This window comes from Nicotiana sylvestris, chromosome 1, assembly GCF_000393655.2.
Source record: "Nicotiana sylvestris chromosome 1, ASM39365v2, whole genome shotgun sequence".
Lineage (NCBI taxonomy): Eukaryota > Viridiplantae > Streptophyta > Magnoliopsida > Solanales > Solanaceae > Nicotiana > Nicotiana sylvestris.
The window spans coordinates 30945903-30967989 of NC_091057.1; positions in this window are offsets into that span (position 1 = coordinate 30945903).

Below are 22087 nucleotides of genomic sequence, written 5' to 3' on the forward strand. Positions count from 1 at the left end.
AAAAAAAATAGTAATAATATAGAAGTCCTCAATCATCTTAGTCAATATTTTTAACTTAAGATTTATTCATTGCTAAAATTTCATAAGTTGTCATGCTTATTTTTTACTTTCATCGAGAACACAATATTTTTTGAAGATTTAAGAGTTTTTTCTTAAGTCTTTTTGAGAAGTATAGATTCTTAAATTCATTCTAAAACACACACATAGAATCATCTAACTGATAATAGATGTAACAGCCCGACCGATCGTTTTGAGTTTTTGCATTTTGCTCGCCAATTTTCAGGCATGACAAGCCCCGTGTGATGTATTATGACTTATGTAAATCGTCGGTTTTGGTTTTCAGGGTAATCGGAATGGATTTGGAAGAACAGTTCTCAGTTTGAAGCTTAAAATTTGAAAGGTTTGACTTAGTTTTGACTTGTTAGTATATGATCTCGGATTGGAGTTTTTATGATTTGGGTAGCTCCGTTAGGTGATTTGGGACTTAGGAGCGTGATCGGAATGTATTTTGGAGGTCCGGAGTAGGTTTAGGCTTGAATTGGCGAAATTGAAATTTTGGCGTTTTCCGGTTGATAGGTGAGATTTTGATATAGGGGGCGGAATGGAATTCCGAAAGTTGCAGTAGATTCATTGTGTCATTTGGGAGGTGTGCAAAATTTCAGGTCATTCGGACGTAGTTTGGTAAACTTTTTGATCAAAAGCGTAATTCGGAAGATTTTGGAACCTTAGGCTTGAATTCGATGTTGTTCGAGGTATTTTGAGGATTGGTATAAGTTAGAATAATGGTATATGGCTTGTTGGTGCTTTTAGTTGAGGTCTGGGAGGCCTCGGGGTGATTTCAGATGGTTGGCAGAAGGTTTGGAGCTGAGTTTGGGAGCTGAAGCATTTTTGGCTGCTGTCATAATCGCACATGCGGTAAGGAGGACGCAAGTGCAATGCCCGCAGAAGCGGAAGGCAGTCGCAGATGCGGCCAAGTAGAAGGTTAGCGGGAACTACAGATGCGATCGAGGAGGCGCACCTGCGGTGGCGCAGGTGCGATATTTCAACCGTAGATGTGGAAATAGTCAATTAAGTGAAAACTGAAGGTGCGGTGGTCTAGACCGCAGAAACGGGACCGCAAGAGCGGGATTTGGACCGCAGGTGCGAAAAGCCTGGACCAGAAGGTATAAAAGAATTCCTTCGCGATTTTTGAGTTGTTCTTCACCATTTCAAGTCGGTTTTGGAGCTTTTTGGGAGATTTTGAAGAGGGATTCAAGGGATAACGTTTGGAGGTAAGATTTTTGAACCTAATAATCGATCATATGGCATTATTTCACTGATTTGGCAAAAGATTAATGGAAATTAAGGGTTAAAATAATTGGGGATTAGGGCTTGGCATTGGAGACCTTGACTTGGGATTTGAGGGGCCATTGTGGTCGAATTTTGGGACTTTTGATATGTATGGACTCGTGGGGAGATAATGAATCTATTGATGTAAATTTTATCGAATTCTGAGACGTGGGCCCAGGGGTCGGGTTTTGGTTAATTTCGGGATTTATGTTGCAAATAGATTATTTTCGCATGGGCTTCGTTCCCTTAGCATATTTTGACGTCGTGATTCTGATTTTTGGATAGATTCGACATGAGTTGAGGCCGATTCGAGGGGCAAAGGCGTCGCGGGCTAGAGTTTGGACCAGATTGAGGTGATAATGATTGTAAATATTGTCCTGACGGTATGAAACCCCGGATTACACATCGCGGTGCTATGTTGAGGTGACGCACACGCTAGATGTTGAGCGTGGAGTCGTGTACCGTTGGGGATTGTGACTTAGTCCATCCCGAATGATTGTTTTACAGCGTATTTAATTGAAAACTATTTGCTATCATCTTGTTTTGGTCTGAATGCCACATTTGGGCCTCGTGCCAACTATTTGGACCCTTAGGGGATTTTTACTACTATTCCTCACTGTTCTGACTTTGTACTTGTACTCAGTCATGCTATATTCTACTATATTCATAACTCAGCCATGTTTACTCTGTTTTAACACATTAAATGATATTTTGGGCTAAGCATCATGTCTTACTATTGCCCGATTGGCTTATGAGATTCTGACTGAGTAAGGCAGAGGGCCTGTATTGTGAGGATACTTTTGGGTCGGGCTGCACGCTGCAGCAGTGATACACTGATTTATGATTATGAGGCCGAGGGCCTGAGATTTGTATGCCACTAGGTGGCTTGATATAAGGCCGAGAGCCTATTGATTATGCCACGAGATGACTTGATATTGCGCTTGGGCCGTAAGGGGCCCCTCCTGGAGTCTGTACACCCCCAGTGAACGCGGGTACCCATTGTGATATGAGATATAGCTCGAGGGGCTAGTGTTGTTCCTCGTTATTACCCGAGGGGCTGATTCTGTTGATATTGTGCCTGAGGGGCGGATTTTATGTGTTTATCTTTTCTAGCTACCTTTCATTTACTTGGTTAACTGTTAAAAAGGTGTTTTTAAGAAGCCTATATTGAACTAAGGTGTTATATGAGATTTCATTGTTTTATTGCACTTTATTGGTTTTACTCTGCCTCGTTATAGCATGTTATTGTGTTTTTTACGTGATTTCTTATCACTCAGTCTTCATTTATTGTTATTACTCACTGAGTTGGAGTACTCACTTTACTCCCTGCACCCTGTGTGTAGATTCAGGAGCTTCGAGTCCCGCCAGTGAGGGTTAATTGTTCCCAACAGGCCATTTGGAGTCCACGAGGTAGTTGTTCGGCGTTCGCAACCCAGTGTTCCTCCCTCCTATCTTACTTTCTGTTTTCTAGTTCTGTAATAGACTGTGTAGACTCTTTCAGACTTTTAGACTTATGTTAGATGCTCATGACTAGTGACACCCCGATGTCGGGCTGTATTGGTTTTCCCGTAAATTGTCCTATTTCACTATTTTTTTTTTGGGAATTAATCATGTTAATGACTTAAATTGTGATATTTTAATTGTTTAAAATGAATTGGGTGTTGGTCGGCTGACCTTGTCTTCACCAGAGGCGCCATCACAATCGGGTCCGGGTTTAGGGTCGTGACAATAGACCTTCTTCATTTTATCACAAGCAAAATATAAATTATTTTATTTCTTTAATTAATAACAAATACTACAGAAATTGTAAAACAACTAAAAAAATTTGAAAATTTGGCCAAATAGACTCTATGTTAGAGAGACAAGTGTCGAACATTATCAATGAGCTTACGTCTTATATTCAGATGGAAAAATCATTATTCAACTTTAAGGTGCATGCGAACATATTTTAGATGCGTAGCAATTAACTGAATTTATATTCCAAAACTATAAATATTTGGTGATATCCATATTCCCATCTCTGAGAATGAGGCCAATTTTAATCTTCTTGGTACTTTTTAGTCATGCACACTATCAATTGTAATGTGTTATATCTTTCTTTATGAAATTGATTAGTTATAAATATTTAAGTCGCATGTTTCAAGTTTTATGTAATTTTTTCTTAGTTCGAATTTTCTCTCAAAACAACAAATTACATATTTACAAAAAATAGATATGCTAAACACGAATAGCCCTCATGTAATATTATAGAATATATTTATAATATAAATATAGTACTTATAAAAAACTATAATAACATCATTCAATATAATTCCAGATTGAATTGATAGCTTGATTCCTACGTAAAAAAATCATAAGAACTTTTGGCACTACAAAAATTTTGAATACGTTTATTATCACAAAACTATGAGAACAATCTAAACGTTAGAAAATTTACCTCAAATATTCTTTTTTCCCTTTTTAACTACATAAAATTTGACCTCTTTAACAGAATATTAAATAATAAGTCTTCTACTTATTGTCTTGTTCTTTTTCCTTTTTAAACCTACGAAAAGTTTACCTCAAAGTTTGACTTTCCTACTTCTTCTCTTCTTCTTAATTTTTCTTTTTTTTTAAAAGTAATTTGTTTGTGTTTATAATTTTATCCATTATAGAGTGCACTTATGGAGAACGACATTTAGTTAAGAGTATTTGTGTTTTTAATATAGTATAGATAGATAGACAGATAAATATAGATTATTAATACTACTTCTCGTGCTTCTTTCTCTAGGTCACTTGTCTACATCTCTTGTTTTGGTTTAATTTGTTTTATAGCCTCCGTCCTAATTTATGTGGATCAAAGTTCGGATTTCAAAAGTCAAACGATCTTTTTTTTTTATTCTGGTTTTTTCATATACTTTATAGATATTTTAAATTGTTAATTATTGTACTTATAGTTTGACTTATAATATTTTTTACGTAGTTTCCAAATATATAAATTTTAAACTTAAAGATTTTATGTCCGAATCACAGTCAAAACTAAGAAATCTGACTCTCGAAATTCGAGCTCCACCACATAAACTGGACAGAGGGAGTAATACATTATCGACACAAGACTATATTAGGTTGAGCATTTGTTTGAAGAGATCTAAGAAGAAATATGATGAAGCTAAGTTTAAAACTTCTGCAATAGAGAGCAAAGATATTTGATCGTATTTCTTCTCCAATAAGAATTGAAGTTGTGGCATCTTTAGTAAATCTGACAATATCTACTAGGAGTATCATTTTAAATGATTTTGATAGAGTAGTATCTTAAAGATATATTCAATGTGAATTTCAGTAAGCCTAGCGCTTATAAGTTTTTTGACTGATATATAATTCCAATATGCCTTATTTAAATTAAGCTAAGGCATATTAATCAACTTATTAGGTTCATTGTCTGGTTCTGTAAAGCTAAAGGCATATTTAAACTTTGAATGGTAAGGACATGGAAAATTATCTGCCTAATTTTGCATTGTTGAAGGGCATATTTGGACTTTTTTTGTAAAAAAAATAAAAAAAAATTGACCTCATTATTTTGTAACTTTAGATTATGAATTGACAATATCCAGGCTGAAGTTTCTAATTTTTTTTTCCACTGTCGCAAATCGGAATAGTTTTTTACTAGTATTTACTTGACTTCATTGTCTTATGACTTTGAATTAAGAAAATAAGGATATCCTTACTTTCATACCCGATGCATGTGTGGCAAAATTAGGGGTGTCAATGGTTTGGTTCGGCCGGTTATTTTATAAAATTTGTACCATATCAATTTTTTATATATAACCAAAATTAGACTTTTCGAAACCGTCCCAATCACGTCGATTTCTCTTCGGTATCGGTTCGGTTAATTTTCGGCATTTTTTCTAAATGTCATGTAAAATTCATCTATAGAAGTAGAATGCAATAATATACATTATTTTACGGACTTAGAAAACTCTCTAGATACTTTTACTGTTTAAAGGGTGATGAATTAAAAAAAATATGGCTAAAGTATAGATCAGTGTTGTCAAAGCACACATAAGCCCTGAAGTGAGGCTCAAAACATTTTGAGTGTTTTACCTCTCTTTATGGGCGCTTTAGTATCGCATCAAGGCTCTAAGGCATACTATTCCTTGTCAATGAGTGTAATCATGAAAAAACGCCATTAAACAATTGATATTTTACTTTATCGTAATTTTTTTCCAATTTCTTTGTCCATATGTTTGTTATTCATGCTTATAATTATTAGTCTTGGACTACATATACATATTTTTACTTTTTCTCCAGTTGCGCCTTTTTTCATTAAAGCACACGCTTTATTTGCGCTTTGTGCTTTTAGTCCCAACGGACCTTAGAGCTTTTTTGCGCTTTTCACCTTTGATAATATTGGTATAGATCCATCAACTATTCTACAACAACGTAAAAGAAATCAAGCAAAAGCAAAAAAAATATAAATTACACAAGTGAAAGGAAACATATTCAATACATTGTAGTTTGCTACTCATAATCAATAGACTACTTTGTGTTTTGCTAATAAAGATACTTGAAATAACTTAGTTTAAGTAGAAGTAACATAATAGGATTTAGGAATTAGTATTTTGATCTTAATTACTTGTTGGTTTGTAATAGTTTTCATAATTCCAAGGCCCAAAGAAAAATTTAATGCATTGTTATTTTTAAACTTACTAGATAAAAATATTTTCCACATATAAAATTTATTAGGTACGTTGGTATTTTTCGATTTATTTTTATAAAATAAAAAATCTACCCTAATTATTGGTGCGGTTATAGATTTATATATGAACCTATGGTTTCTTAAAAAAAACCTAATAATCGGTTCGGTCGATTTAGTCGGTTTTTAAATATCCATTGACACCCCAGGCAAAAGTATTTTTTTCAAGAAAAACGGAGCACTTCATTTGTCTTCTTTTTATTTTGTTGTTTATTTTTGTTTATAGTTTTCGGTAGATGCAATGAAATATTATTTCATATTCCGTGAAATATAATTAGAAAAAAGCTATGATATTTTAATCAACAACTTGTCGTAATATTATAACAATGGATGAATCGTTTGACACCTCTTTTTGTCTTTTCTTTGTTTATTTTAATTTTCGATACACAAAATGGAATATTATATATCCCGATAGAGGATTAAGAAAATGGAAGACATATTTTCTACAACTTGCCCATAATATAATACTAGCATCTTAATTATCATTCCAAAGTCTCTCCCTCGATCTTCTAGTTTTTTTTTTTCTTTTGGCACTATAAATAATTGTACATAAAAACTTGAACTTGATAAAAATATTAAAAATATTTAGTCTCCAAGTGTGATTAAAATATAGTCAATCACGGTTCCTGAGTGGTTCAAGGAAAGAAAAATAAATCTCACTCTGAACGAGTTTTCAAGAGGGGATTATGTCAAATTAACGAAGTTCATATATTAATTTAGTTTAAATATGAAATAGAAATAAGCTTTCACCGATTAAATAATGTGGAAATTAAGCTGGCTCACGCTTTCGCCAACCGGCAAACAAACTTGTCCTTCCCTACTAATTTCTCCCAATAATAATAAAACTAAAAAATAAAAGAAAGGATGAAAGATTTTGCAAAGTTAAATACGAGTAGAGGGATTTCCCTCTGAGTGAAGATCAATCAATCAAGATTCCTGAATAGTTCAAGGAAAGAAAAAAGAAGCATTCCATCTGAACAAGTTTTCGAAGGAGATGTTATCTAACCAACGGAAGTTCAGAAACTAGACTAAAAATTGACGATGATTCCGGCGGCAAAGTCAGGAATTTCATTTAAGGTGTTCAAATTTGAAATAAGTAAAAAAAATATCCGATAGAAAATATTCAATATATGTTATATACCATTAAAATCTAATATTTTACTTATATATATACCGTGTAATTTTTCGACGAAGGATGGTCGGTCAATGCACCTTCGAGTTATGTACCGCCCTTAGGGTTATGTACCTTCGCCCCTGAATCCATGGAACTTACATAACCTGTAAACTAGTGAAGGTTCTTCTCCTACTAAAGACTCGTTTGTCCATATAATTTTTTTTTTGAAACTCATCTTCAAAACATTGTTTAAATATATATTTAAATGAATTTTTGAAGGTGAATTTTAAAATTTTTGAAGATAAGTTTCCAATTTGAAAGTGGTTTTTACCTCTCTTTCAAGTAACAACAGCTATCCAATATAATCTCATAAGTAGGGTCTGGGGAGGTTAGTGTGTACGCAGACATTACCCCTATTTGGCGAGGTAAAGAATATTTGTCTCACAAAACTGCAATGTCTTCTCAATTGAAATGCATGTTCAAACACAATTTTAATTTCAAATACCTTTTTTTTTAACTTTAACTTTAAATACTAATTTTTTTAGAAAGAATTACAAGAAAATACACATGACTTCACACCATAACAAAAAATAGCCCATGTTTTTAAGTTTTACACCACCTAACCCATATTGTATATATTTTGAAAGCACTTACAAATTCAAAATCTGTATTCTTACAATCATTGCTTTTAAAAGCTATTGAGTTAATTCTTTGTTCTCACAACCATAGCTTTCACTCTCTCTTCTTCTCACATCTTCTACATATGCTTCAAGAGACCGTGTATTTTCTGCTTCTCCTCTTGTGTCACCTGCTTGCAATGTAAGAAATTGAAGAGTAGAAGTCAACCATTGAAGACCATTCAAAGCTTTGCTTTTGAAAATGAGTTTTTTTTTGAATTTGTTAGTTGCTTGGATTGGGTGTTGTTCCAATTGATTGAAAATATCAAAAGGAATTTAAAATTTAAATTTGAAGTGATTTGGAGTAGATTTGAGCAAGATTTGAGTTAAATTTCAAAAAAGACGCAAGGAAGAAGACGAAGTCAATTTTTTGTATAATTATGTATAATCTTGTATAATAGTGTATATGAGTGTAGAAACACACCTTATACATTTTTATACACCTTTATACAAGCGTCTGTAGACGAACTTCTTCCACGATTTTCAGTTGCATTTTTTGTTCAAAACCAGTCCAAATCTCCATTAAATGACTTTAAATTTTATATACAACCTCCTTATACTATTTCTAATAAGTATAAATAACACTCACTCCAAATTTCTCACAAAATCAAATTCAAAATTTAAACCTACATATTTAAGCTTGTTAAAAATCTAATTCTCACCACCCAAATGAATTTGGTTTGTTGAATTAATATTTGAGTCACAGTTACTGTAAGCACGTGATTTTTGCTTCACGGACAATCGCTCCAAAAGAAAATAAAAATAGTGGCAAAAGGCTTCGCTGTACAATTTTTCGATCTTTCCGTGACATGCGTTGTTAGTCGTTTGTGAGTCTGTCCATTTTGCATCTAGTCATTATCAAACAAAAATACAAAAAATATATGTGGCGTTAAAAGAAATTTCAAAAAAAGAATATATGTATGTGTGCATCATTCGTTCTAGGCTGTGTCTAACCATTTTTTTTCTTATTTTCATTTATGTGTGTTTATTGTTGTAGGTGTTACACAATATGTGTGTAAGTTTTATTTTTTACCTTGTTTTTTTAGGAATTTTTGGTTAATTGGTTGAAATAAAAAGGGAAAGGAAAATCTGATTGGGCCCCACAACGAGGCCCAAAACCAAAGCACTGATCCAGCCCAAGTCAGGCCTGCCCAAACGCCGATTCAAACGACGTCGTATCAGCTCCCTTATCAAAACCGTTGATCTGACTTAAACAAACGGTCCTGATCAAGTTGATCACTTCATTTCGACGACGTCGTTTCAGGCAGATTAATCTAAGCCGTCCAACTCCTTGATCCAACGGACCTAGGCCATTTCCCTTAAACGCGTCAAACTCTGACCCGATCCAGCCTCACCCGGTCTCACCCTCAAACCCAAAACGACACCGTCTTCCCTAAGTGAATAAATCCTGGCCATAGATCTCATTTGATCCAACGGCCAGGATCTAAACCCCTAGATCGTATATAAACCTGACCCCTTACCCCCACGCCCCAAACCAAACCCCCCTAGCCCCACTGTTCACCTTCGTCCCCGAACCCCCTCCTCTCAAAACCTAAGAAACCTTAGGTTCCTCCTCTGTAACCCCGGCCACTCGGATTCCGATGACCACCAAAATAACACCCCTGATGCACCCAACCACCCCGAACGTGAATATGTCAACCGTTCACCTCGAATCACCCCGAAGCTTCTCGAATCTTCAATCGAAGATTCGAGCAAAAACCAGATCTACACCGATTGACCCCAAACTCACACCACAGCGTCTCTTGACCTCCCTCACCCCCCGAATAACTTTGGTTCTGTTCGAATCTGACCGGAACTGAGCAGATCCCAAATCAGACCACCAGAAACCCTAGACCTTAGAGTTATGGAGGTCTGTCCGAATCAGTAGCAGGATCAGGGTCTAGTAGACTTTTACCAAAGTGTTCTCAGTTGAGAACACTTCGGTTAAATTCCATTAGACCCCAAATAACCTGGTCCGAGTTCGAACTTGAGTCAGTCTTAGTTTCATTTCCCTGAGGTATTTTTCCTTTTTCTTTTGTCCTCCTAAATTCTATCTGTCGTTCATGTTCTGGTTTGTTTTGTTTTGTGACTCGTCTGTCCATGTGTGTACGTTTTGAGTTAATGATGAGTTTTTTTTGTTGGTTTTATTGATTGTTTGTTGTATATTATAGTTTGTGTAGTCATCTAAATAAGCGTCGTCAACTGAATTCACTTGAAAGATTGAAAAATCAGGAGCCTACATTTCAGTACGATTACTGTGCCTGTCTCTTTTATTTTATGATGTTGTTTGTAAGCCTGATATAGTAGCACGTCGATTATAGTTTACACCCTTGACTGCATATTGATCAATTGGTTGTGAGTTAGTCAGATTTGGCTCCCAATGTGGCCAGCTCATACCATTTGATTGGCACCCCTGTTTGCTTAAAGTTTGAATCACTGCCTAAACGTAGGCAGAGAATTGGCAATTAGCTTTAGCAATCTAACAAATCAGCCTGAAAGCAGTATTGAGTTTAATTAGCTAGTAGTCAGGTATTGGTTGAAATCAGAGAGGTTTATATACTAACTATTAAGAGTTAGGGTAATACAGTAATATGCAAGGTGTAAGGGTAATCTTGGCATAAGACAGGGTCTGATTAGGGGATAATTTCAGAATATGTCAAGTGGTAATTAAAATATGATTAACCTAGTGACAATGGGGAACAAAACATGAGGGCATGGGTTCAAAATGAATACTTTAAATGCACCCATAATCCTTGATTAGAGGAATAGGACAAAGCATGGGGGGCTGATTAAGTTTACCAAGAAAGATGCCTTTAGGCATGGGGAGTTAAGGGGTATGGGCAGATTGCAACTGGCAGGATCCAGGCAGCTTGACTGCACTGGATTGTTGGCTTATAAATAGGCCATTTGAGAACTTAAAAGGGGCTGGACATTTTTCAGTCTTGAGAGAAAAAAAGAAACATAAAGTCTTGGAATATTGTAACCAAACACTGTCTGAAAATTACATAAGAGTTTATGTTGGTTTAGCTGGTCTTGGCCAATTACTGTTGTTTGCCTGTTTGAGCCACTTGTAGTTATGGAATTGCTGGGGTGTTTACATTGAATACTCTGCTGTCTCTGTTGGTTCCTACTCTGTTTTCCTGGGATTATTTGTCTGTTGCTCGACCAACGTGTGAATTTCATCTTTGTGGCTATTTGGTTGTTGCTGTGTTGTGCTGTATTATCTGCTGCTGCTGTGCTTGCTGTGTACTACTCAGCTGAACATTTTCCTTCCTCTTTTGTTCCTCTATACCAGGTACACAACTAATACTGTCAATGTAATCTGAAGTTGAGTATGAATACAAAGAGAAGAGTTGGAGATCATTTATTTTATGTATAGTCTGTACACTGAATGATCCGGGATGTATGATAGCTTGTATTTTGTTCGGATACTGGGTAGCTTTAACACATAGCAACTGTAAATGTAGGGTAATTTGACATCCAATTGTATATGCAGGCTGGTAGATAAAAGTATACCCAATGCAGTAGGTTGTATCTTAGATTTAGTTTAATGGTGTAGTATAATTCTTTAATGTATGCCAAGCATGAAAACTGTACACTACTAGTTAAGTTCTTTACCTTCTGATAAATTGCCTCATATAACTGGTAAACCATGCTTTAAGACAAAAAAAAAAACATAGAGCTTACAATCTCAACCTCATGAAGGTTGAGCCCAAGTCGAGCGAGCCAAGCAGGCTCTCATCGAAAAACAGTGGCCCAGGCCCAACCGCTACTGCGTGGGTTGGGTTTGGGCCCTTAATATTTGCTCGGCTAACTGTGTACGTGGCCGCGCTTCTGATTTTGCGCAAGCACTCGGAATTCTGTTATAGATAACTTGCAAGCATGTAATTAATTAGGACTATATACTGTTTTCAATTGATAAGGACAAACGCGATAAGAAACGTAGTTGCTATAGGATAACCTTTGAAAATAAGAACGAGATGAGCCTCGATGGAAATAGACACAACGTGCAAATGCGGGGCCCTTGTTAAATGTATATTGTTGGAGCATTTAGTTTCCGGGATGGGTTGCTTAGCAAATCTCACAACCCTCCTTAAATAACAACACGTTAGTCTCTTTAGGATACGCTTTAATAAACCTTACCTTCTTAAACTCGGGTGCACATTTATGTGACCCAAATCCAATTCTCAACGGAGTCGAAATGTGTTTCTAATCACGGGTACATTGATTGTGACGTGGTTCGAGATGCGTGTCCATGACGTTGCAATTTCATTTAAAAAAAAAAAAAAAAAAAATAAGAATGAGATGAGCCTCGCCAAATAAAATACAAATTGCGGGGCCCTCAGTAAATATTTGCTTTAAAAATTGTTTAGACTTCGGGATGGACCGTTTAGTAAAATTCCACGGTCCTACCCAAAAATAAACACGCTAGTCGCTTTAGGCGCGCCTTTAATAATATAATTTCCTTAAACTCGGGTGCACATTGATGTGACCCAAATCCAAATCTCAACGGAGTCAAAGTGTGTCGACGACCACGGGTACATTGATTGTAACGTGGTTCGAGATATATTTTATAACGTTGCAATTCTTGATAAAAGTAACAGTAAAGGATAAAAGCGGTTGAAAGATAAATTTGCACATAAGTTCATATTGTATTTAAAATCAGACAAACAAGCCGAATATAACAGTTGAGCGACCGTGCTAGAACCACGGAACTCGGGAATGCCTAACACCTTCTCCCGGGTTAACAGAATTCCTTATCCGGATTTCTGGTACGCAGACTGTAATATAGAGTCATTCTTTTCCTCGATTCGGGATTAAAATTGGTGACTTGGGACACCCTAAATCTCCCAAGTGGCGACTCTGAAATAAATAAACCAATCCCGTTTCGATTGTCCTTTAATTGGAAAAAACTCCCCTGCGCCCCCTCGGGCGCGGAAAAAGGAGGTGTGACAGCTCTGGCGACTCTGCTGGGGATCCGAACCCAGAACCACTGGTTCAGGTTTAAGAATTCGAGCTTAGAATAATTGTTATTATTTGGCTTTATTTATTATCTATTATTTGGTTTTATTATATGTTTTAGCCTAAATGTGCTACATGCTGCTTTTACCGCTTTGATATTACTTGGACTGTATATATAAACTGTGCCGAAACCCTTCTCTTCTCTCTTGAGGAGCGCACGCTGGCCGTGGCTTCTTTCTGTTAGTGTCATATGCCAAAATAGAACGAGGATTCGGAGGAGTTGCAAAGTCGGATGGCCTTTTGGTTACCGGTACACAGCTCCCATCCTCGGCTCGAGTTGTCCGCTCGGGTAAGCCAGGTCTAGAACAAGCACCTAGGTTTTACAGCTTAGCATAACATAACTTCATGCCGGATCCCTAGTAGGAACGCTTATTTGCATCATGTGCATTTGACTTAGGGGACTCAGCACAGGGGCTGGGTCCGTCTAGGACAGGCAACCTGAGAATAAAGACCATCCTGCTACATCCTGTTTGCTTTATGCATTTACTTGTTTCAAGGCTTGCATGCTGACCGGTTTCTGAATATCGGGAATGTTTGGAAAAGGAAGAGGAATAACGGTTAAGGGGTTACTTATTTATTCTTGAAAAGTCACAAAAATGGTCAAAGCTCCGCCAGAATTTTGGAAAATGTGTGTCTTATTAATTTGTTTTAAAAGAAAAAGAAAAAAAAGGGGAGTCCCTGATTCATTTTTAAGAAAAATAAGGTGTCCCCAAAATTCGATTTATGCCCGAACTACGTCAGTTTGATTCTCGCATGGTGCGGGATACGTAGGCAACCCCCATCGGGCTCAACTTGTTCTTTCAAAATAGAGATATAAACCAAATGACGAGAGTTTTGAGGTAATATCGTACTTTCAAAAACAACCAAGATTTCGTTTTTCTAGAAAAAAAGGTGTCGATTTGTGTATTTGAGTCTAATGAGTCTGGATTTTTGCTTAATCACCCCAACAAACATGCAGAATGAGCATGAGTCCAAGTTTGCCGATGACAGTTAGAAGCAAAATTCCCCTGGAGGTGCGATTATGGTGGGAGGATTTAGAAAGGCCAGAGCAAGACAAGGTCAAACTGCATCTGGGGGGTTTGGTTGATTTGTTGAAAGTTAGGCCTCGGTGCGACATCATAAAGGCTTTGGTGACATTCTGGGATCCGGCCCACAACGTGTTCCGTTTCTCAGATTTTGAACTCACCCCAACCTTAGAGGAAGTGGCGGGTTACATGGACGTCACTGAAGGTTTGAGACACAAATACCTGATCGCTCCAAGGGCTGTGAATTCACACAAATTCATGGATCTGTTGAAGATAAGCAAAGGAGTCCCATACGCTGAACTGGATAAAGGTTTTTCTACCCTACAATTCATATACCAGAGGTACGGGAGCATAGGAGGATTCAATGAGCCAGAAAGTGGTGTTTGCAGCAGGGGAAATCTGGTAAAATGGAATGAGCATAGGCGGTTCGCTTTTATGGTGGCATTTTTGGGCCTTGTGGTGTTTCCCCGAAAAGATAGAAATATCGACCTAAAGGTGGCTGGAATCGTCAGAATCCTGATTACCAACGATAAAAGCATCCTTGCTCCCATGATAATGTCAGAAATATACCGAGCCCTCACGGCTTGTAAGGCTGGAGCAGACTTTTTCGAAGGGTGCAACTTGTTGTTACAGATGTGGATGATCGAACACTTGTGTCACCACCCTCAGTATATGCGTTACATGTCTACAAATGTGGGCTGCATCGAGGGTTATAGCCTAAGGGTTTCAGGTTTCCGATCACCGGGAGGGTTTGAAGAATGGATATCCTATCTCCGGATCATCACCGCAGACCAAATAAACTGGACTTTGGGTTGGCTTTCTGTGGAAGAAATCATATACATGCCCGCCACTGGTCCTCACTTCCTCTTGATGGGACTCAGGGGTATTCAACCTTATGCCCCTTACAGGGTAATGAGGCAGTTGGGAAGATGTCAAGTACTACACCCGGACGAAGATCTCAGCACTTATGCAGTCGAGGTCAGCAGTGACGGCCAATTTCCTGAAAAGACAGTTCGTTGCATATGGAGTGAATGCCAGTACTTAACGGCGAATACCCGAGTAAATGATTTGTCTAGGGGTGAAGTCTCGCCGGCCTATATCACTTGGCAGAACAAGAAGAACATCGTAAAACGGCCAACCAAACGGCCTCACCTCCAAAATTTTGTTGAGTCATCGCAAGAACAATGGGACTGGCTTGCAAAAGAGGAAGGTTACCTGGTTGAAATTAGGAAGCTGAAGCGACAAATGGAAAGGATGGTATTCGAAAACAACGTACAAATCGCCCAAGAGCAGGCTGAAAAAGACAAGTTAGCCCAAGAAAACCAAACCCTGAAGGCCCGGCTTCGCCAAGCCAGTAAGAATAACATCGACCGACAGAGGCGTTGCTCCGATGAAAGATTGATAGCCAGTTTGAGAAATCAGGTCATCCAGAGCCAGGTGGCATTAGACCTATCAGAGGCCTGCATAGCAAGGATGAGAGCCAAATGGGCAGAAGGTACAATGGCCCGGAGAAAGCGCCTACAGCAAGTCATGAGGAATTGTGAACTGAGCGTCAAAGCAGCAAAGGAAACAAATTCCGCTTTGCAGGAGCGGATCTTCAAGCAAACGCAAGATTCCCAGGCCGACCGGAGACGCTATTACAATGCAATGACAAGGATGGAAAGGCAAATGGATATATTCCAGGATCAGCTCGCCGCCAATGCACAAACGCTAATGTTGAAGAACCGACAGATAAGGCAATTGTTCGCAGAAAGAGACAACATTCGGGCAAGAATTGACAAAGTCGGGCATTACATCTACCTAAAATGTTTGGCATGCGAGCAGACACCTCGGGAAAACCTCATTGCTTCCATCATGGGCTGCGTCCATCGGATTATGAACGAGTTGAAGGGCTTGCAAAGAGACCTTACACCTAGGGCCGCGAAAGGGCCGAAAGATGCCTCGTGGGTCCCTAAGTTGGAAAATTAGTTGTTGATCGAGTCCTGGTTATTTTGTTTGTTGTTTCCCCAATGTTGTTTTCTTTTCCTCAAACCAAGTTTAAAACCCTGGAGTCTGTACTGTTGCTATTTTGTTGAAGTAATGTGTAATAGCAAATTTTGATAATGAAATTAAGTGACTCCGGAAGAATTTCTATGTGTCTTTACTTTGGGGCAGAACTACGCCTGGTCTGATTCACGCGGGGACGTGATACGTAGGCAATCCCCATAAGATTCGACCGCTTTTAATAAATAAAAATAAAAATACAAAATAAAACACAGGGTTTCCCAAAGTACTTTAAAAATGGATGAATGAGCAAACCGGGATGACGTATGTTGTTTGAGGCAAGGCATGTAGAAACGATTAATTGCCTAGGTGCATTGCATCCTCTATGTGTTATGATCAAATCTGTTAAGCTCTAACACTAACAAAGTTTGTTGTTGTCTGATACCAGACAGTTAGTTGTTAAAGAATTCTGGCAACACATTCATACCAAACCAGATCCAAAGGACCGGTAGCAACAAGCATGACCACTTCTGAGAATAGTAATGAGGAAGAAAGGCCGATGAGCCAGTTGCTAAAAGAGGCAATGGAAAAGATTGAGAGGATGGGACTGGAGATGCATGCAATGCAGCTAGCCCTGGCCAAAACGCAAAAGAGCCCTGAGACACTGGGACACGTGCCGGAGTACCCTCACTCTGGCCCCTCCACAAGCCGCCCAAATCCCCTCTATCATCAAGAAAGAAGCCCTCATGATTCCCAAGCTCCACCACCCCATCAACCTCTCCCAACACCCAATATTCCCATTTTTGTGGGACCTGCATCAGCCCCTTTGCAGCGAACGACCAGTGAGCCATTGTTTCAGGCTCACGATACACAATACTATCCCCCTGAGCCTACATTCCACGCACCGGAACCACAGGTTTACAATCCCCATTTGGAAGTACCGGCAGAGGTTGAGAAGCCGGTTAAGGCCCCTGAACAGGATGAAGTGTTGAGAAAGTTCAAAAGCCTGGAGCAATCCTTCAGGAACTTGCACGGGCTGGGCAATCAAGTCAGCGTGGCATACAAAGATCTGTGCCCTTTCCCAGATGTCCAACTCCCGGCTGGGTTCAAGATGCCCAAGTTTGATTTATATGAAGGGCACGGTGATCCCATGGCACATTTGCGGGGGTTCTGTAGCAAAATGAGAGGGGCAGGAGGCAAGGATGAGCTTTTGATAGCTTACTTCGGCCAAAGTCTGAGCGGATCTGCGCTGGAATGGTATACCAGGCAGGATTTCAGCAGGTGGTACACGTGGGATGATCTGGCACAGGCTTTTGCAGGTCATTTCCAGTACAATCTAGAGATAGTCCCTGACCGTCTCACGTTATTGAGGACTGGGAAGAAACCCGGGGAAAGTTTTCGCGAGTTCGGGTTCCGTTGGAGAGAACAAGCAGCTAGGGTCGATCCTCCCATGAGAGAGGGAGAAATGGTAGACTACTTTTTGCAGACGTTGGATCCAACCTACTTTGGTCACTTGGTGACAACGGTTGGAAAATCTTTCAACGAGGTGGTCAAAATAGGGGTCATGATAGAAGAAGGTTTGAGGTCGGACAAGATCTTAAACTATTCGGCACTTAAGGCCACAACCCAGGCTATTCAAAGCGGCACGGGAGGTGCGCTAAGAAGAAAGAAAGAAGAGGTTGCCACGATCGAGGCAGGCAGTTGGTCCAGGGCTGGCAGGCCACACTACAACCAACCCAGGCCTCACAGGTCAAACTACCCATACAACCCACCACAAAATTTCTATCCACCTCGAGAACCACATTGTTCCGTACACCAAGCCCAGGTATACACTCAGCCTCCGGTTCGCCCACAATGGCGCGCACCGGCTCCCCAGAACATATATGCACCACCACAAAACACTTACCCTCCACCAAGGGCATATAGAAATCCTTCGGGGGCAGGTTTCCGGGGAAATCCAGATGCCAGAAATGATAGGTTACGGAAACAAAGAACCTTCACCGAACTGGGAGAAACCTACACCGCTGTGTTCCACAAGCTGCGGCAATTAGGTTTGGTTAGTCCCGTCCATACTCGGGAACCAAATCCCCCGCCTCAGAATTTGGATCGTTCAATCAGTTGTGAATACTGTTCAGGGATGCTCGGGCACGATACCGAGAAGTGTTGGAAGTTAAGGCATGCCATACAGGATCTTATTGACACCAATAAGATCGAGGTCCAGACACCGGAGACTCCTAACATCAACCAAAATCCACTGCCAGCGCACCACGAAGCTCACATGATTGAGTTGGTGTGTGAGGGAGGTGAATTAAGAAAACCCTCACAAACAGTGATGATGATCCAAGCTGCCCCAAAAGAAGTCTTAACCGGGGGAGGAACAAATGTACAGTCGCAGGGAGAAGGTGTCAGGCCGGTAGTATTATGGGGGAAGAACCCGTCCGTCATAGCAAGCAAACCCGAGCCAAGCAAGTTGGTAATACCAGGGATCCTGCCCACACCGGCGGTCGTGTTGAAAGGGGTATGTAGAGAACGGGTAACCATAAAGCCGGTGGTCCAACTGCCAATGCTTGACAGCAGGGCTGTCCCCTGGAAATATGAAAAAGCAGTGGTGACATACCAAGGAAAACAGGTGGAAGAAGTCAGTTGTGAAGCGCAAGGGCTGACTCGATCAGGTCGATGCTTTGCTCCGGTGGAGTTAAGAAAAATAAACCCAGTGGCAACCAAGAAGCCAGTGTCAGAAGAAGAAGCTGAAGACTTCCTGAGGAAGATGAAAGTACAAGACTATTCTGTGGTTGAGCAGCTGAGAAAAACACCTGCCCAGATCTCACTATTGTCATTACTCCTCCATTCCGAGGAACATCGTCGGGCCCTGTTAAAGATATTGAACGAGGCTCATGTACCCAGTGAGATTTCTGTAAACCACCTGGAAACCATTGCTAGCAAGATTTTCGAGGTGAACAGAGTGACATTCTCAGATGATGACCTGCCGGTGGAAGGTACGGAGCACAACAGAGCTCTATACCTAGCTGTCAAATGTGAAGACTCGGTGGTAACCCGAGTATTGGTGGATAACGGCTCAAGCGCCAATATTTGTCCATTATCCACCCTGGACCAGTTAAAGATTGACCGTGGAAGAATCCGGGAGAATAGCATCTGTGTCCGAGGGTTTGACGGAAACGGAACAGCCACTGTGGGGGATGTTGTACTTGAACTAACCATTGGCCCGGTCCTGTTTACCATGGAATTCCAGGTGTTGGACGCCACGGTATCTTACAACTTGCTGTTAGGACGACCTTGGATTCATGCAGCCAAAGCGGTGCCTTCCACCCTACATCAGACAGTGAAGTTCGAGTGGGAAAGACAAGAGGTCGTGTTGCACGGTGAGGATACAACATGCACCATGGGCGGAACCATTGTGCCTTTCATAGAGACCACTGATGACAAGGGTCCTTGGGTCTACCAGATTCTCGATACAGGGTCGGCCAACAAAATCTCTGAAGGAGAAATCATCCCGCACCCTAGGGTAGCTGCCGCAACAGTCATGATGGTATCAGAGATGCTGGGTAACGGATTTGTGCCGGGAAAAGGCCTGGGAGTTGAACTTCAAGGGATAATCCAACCTGTCTCCCTTCCTAAGAATCTGGAAACTTTCGGGTTGGGGTTCAAACCAACCCCAGCAGACAGGAAGCAAGCGCGAAAAATGAAGAAGAGGGTCTGGTTTCTGCCTAAACCAGTACCACGCCTCTCGAGGTCTTTTGTTAAAGCTAGTGCCAAGGGGTCAGCGATCCCAAAGATTCAAGTACCTTTGATCGGCATAAATGAAGACCTGAATCAGAGTCTTGAGAGACTATTCGCGGATGTCAGTATGGTGGAAGCTGGAGAGGGTTCCAGCAGGGCAGAGATACAATTTGTGGGGCCTGAGGCCAAGACCAACAATTGGACGGTTACTCCTCTTCCTGTCCGAGGGGAGTCTTGGTAGTAGGCTTTGATTAATGTTTTGTTTGTTTGTTTGTTTGATCGGATTATCCAAGGGTGTAATCCCAATTTTACTTTCGTTTTGTAAAAGTGTGAACCCTTTTTATCCTGCGAATTTAATAAAGTTCTTTTCTTTTGTCCCATTTTAATTTCTTGTTTTGTTCTTTTTCTTTCTGAACAGTTCTCTTTTTACTGGTCCTAATGACATGGCATGCACAGCGGATCTTCGACCTAGTCTAATAAATCAATCTGAATCTGACTCAACAATGCAAGAGGTCGTTTGTGATAATGAATCCGAATGTGACGAAGGAGAAGCCTTCGAAGAAATAAATCGAGAACTGTGCCAATTTGAAGAGAAACCCAAGCCTAACCTAAATGACACTGAGGCTGTGAACCTAGGAGACGCTGATATCATCCAAGAGACCAAAATTAGCATCCACATTGAGCCAAATGTCAAAGCAGAATTGATCGAAACTCTCAGGGAATTCAAAGATGTTTTTGCATGGTCATATGATGATATGCCTGGATTGAGCACCGATTTAGTGGTTCACAAATTGCCCACTGACCCGGCATACCCTCCGGTCAAGCAAAAACTAAGGAAATTTAAAACAGAAATGAGTGTAAAGATCAAAGAAGAAGTGATTAAGCAATTACAATCGAAGGTCATTCGGGTCACTCGGTATCCCGAGTGGTTGGCCAATGTGGTACCAGTCCCAAAGAAGGATGGAAAAATCAGGGTGTGCGTCGACTACCGCAACCTCAACAAAGCAAGTCCCAAGGACAATTTCCCGTTACCCAACATTCATATCCTGATCGATAATTGCGCTGGGCGCGAGATCGGATCCTTTGTGGATTGCTATGCGGGTTATCATCAGATCCTAATGGATGAGGAGGATGCTGAGAAGACAGCATTTATTACGCCATGGGGAACCTACTGCTATCGGGTAATGCCGTTCGGTTTAAAGAACGCTGGGGCAACGTACATGCGAGCAATGACTGCTGTGTTTCATGACATGATACACAAAGAAATAGAGGTGTACGTCGATGATGTGATCATCAAATCTTGGCGTCAGGAGGACCATGTGGCAGACCTAAGGAGATTTTTCCAAAGACTCCGGAGGTATGATATCAAGCTTAACCCGGCCAAATGCGCATTCGGGGTTCCATCAGGAAAGTTGCTAGGATTCATCGTCAGTCGACGGGGGATTGAGTTAGACCCATCCAAAATTGAATCCATCCGAGATTTGCCACCGCCAAGGAACAAAACAGAGGTAATGAGTTTGCTGGGTAGACTCAATTACATCAGCAGGTTCATCGCTCAACTCACAGCAACTTGTGAGCCCATATTTCGGCTACTGAGAAAGGATGCTGCAGAAGGTTGGACGACAGAGTGTCAAGAGGCTTTCGACCAAATCAAAGGGTATCTGTCTAATCCACCCGTGTTGGTCCCACCTAAGCCCGGGAAACCCCTAATCCTTTACCTGACAGTCTTGGAAAATTCATTTGGTTGTGTACTGGGGCAACATGATGACACAGGAAGGAAGGAGCAGGCCATCTACTATCTTAGCAAGAAATTCACAGTGCATGAGGTCAAGTACACTCAACTCGAGAAAACATGCTGCGCCCTGACTTGGGTAGCTCAGAAGTTGAAGCACTACCTGTCTTCATATACTACTTATCTCATATCCCGCTTGGACCCATTGAAGTATATCTTTCAGAAACCTATGCCCACGGGAAGGTTGGCAAAGTGGCAAATTCTGCTCACAGAGTTTGATATCATCTACGTAACGAGGACGGCCATGAAAGCCCAGGCACTGGCAGACCATTTGGCAGAGAATCCCGTTGACGAAAAATACGAGCCTTTAAGAACGTATTTTCCTGACGAAGAGGTGATGCATACAAATGAGTTGGAATTACCCGAGGAACCGGGTTGGAAGCTTTTCTTTGATGGAGCGGCAAATGCAAAAGGGGTGGGAATAGGGGCAGTACTCATCTCTGAAACAGGACGGCATTATCCTGTTACGGCCCAACTGCGCTTCTATTGCACTAACAATATGGCCGAATATGAGGCTTGCATTCTGGGTCTGCGCTTGGCTGCTGACATGGATGTCCAAGACGTCTTGGTCTTGGGAGACTCGGACCTCTTGGTACATCAAATTCAGGGTGAATGGGAAACACGAGATCTAAAGCTCATACCATACCGACAATGCTTGCATGATCTGAGCAAGCA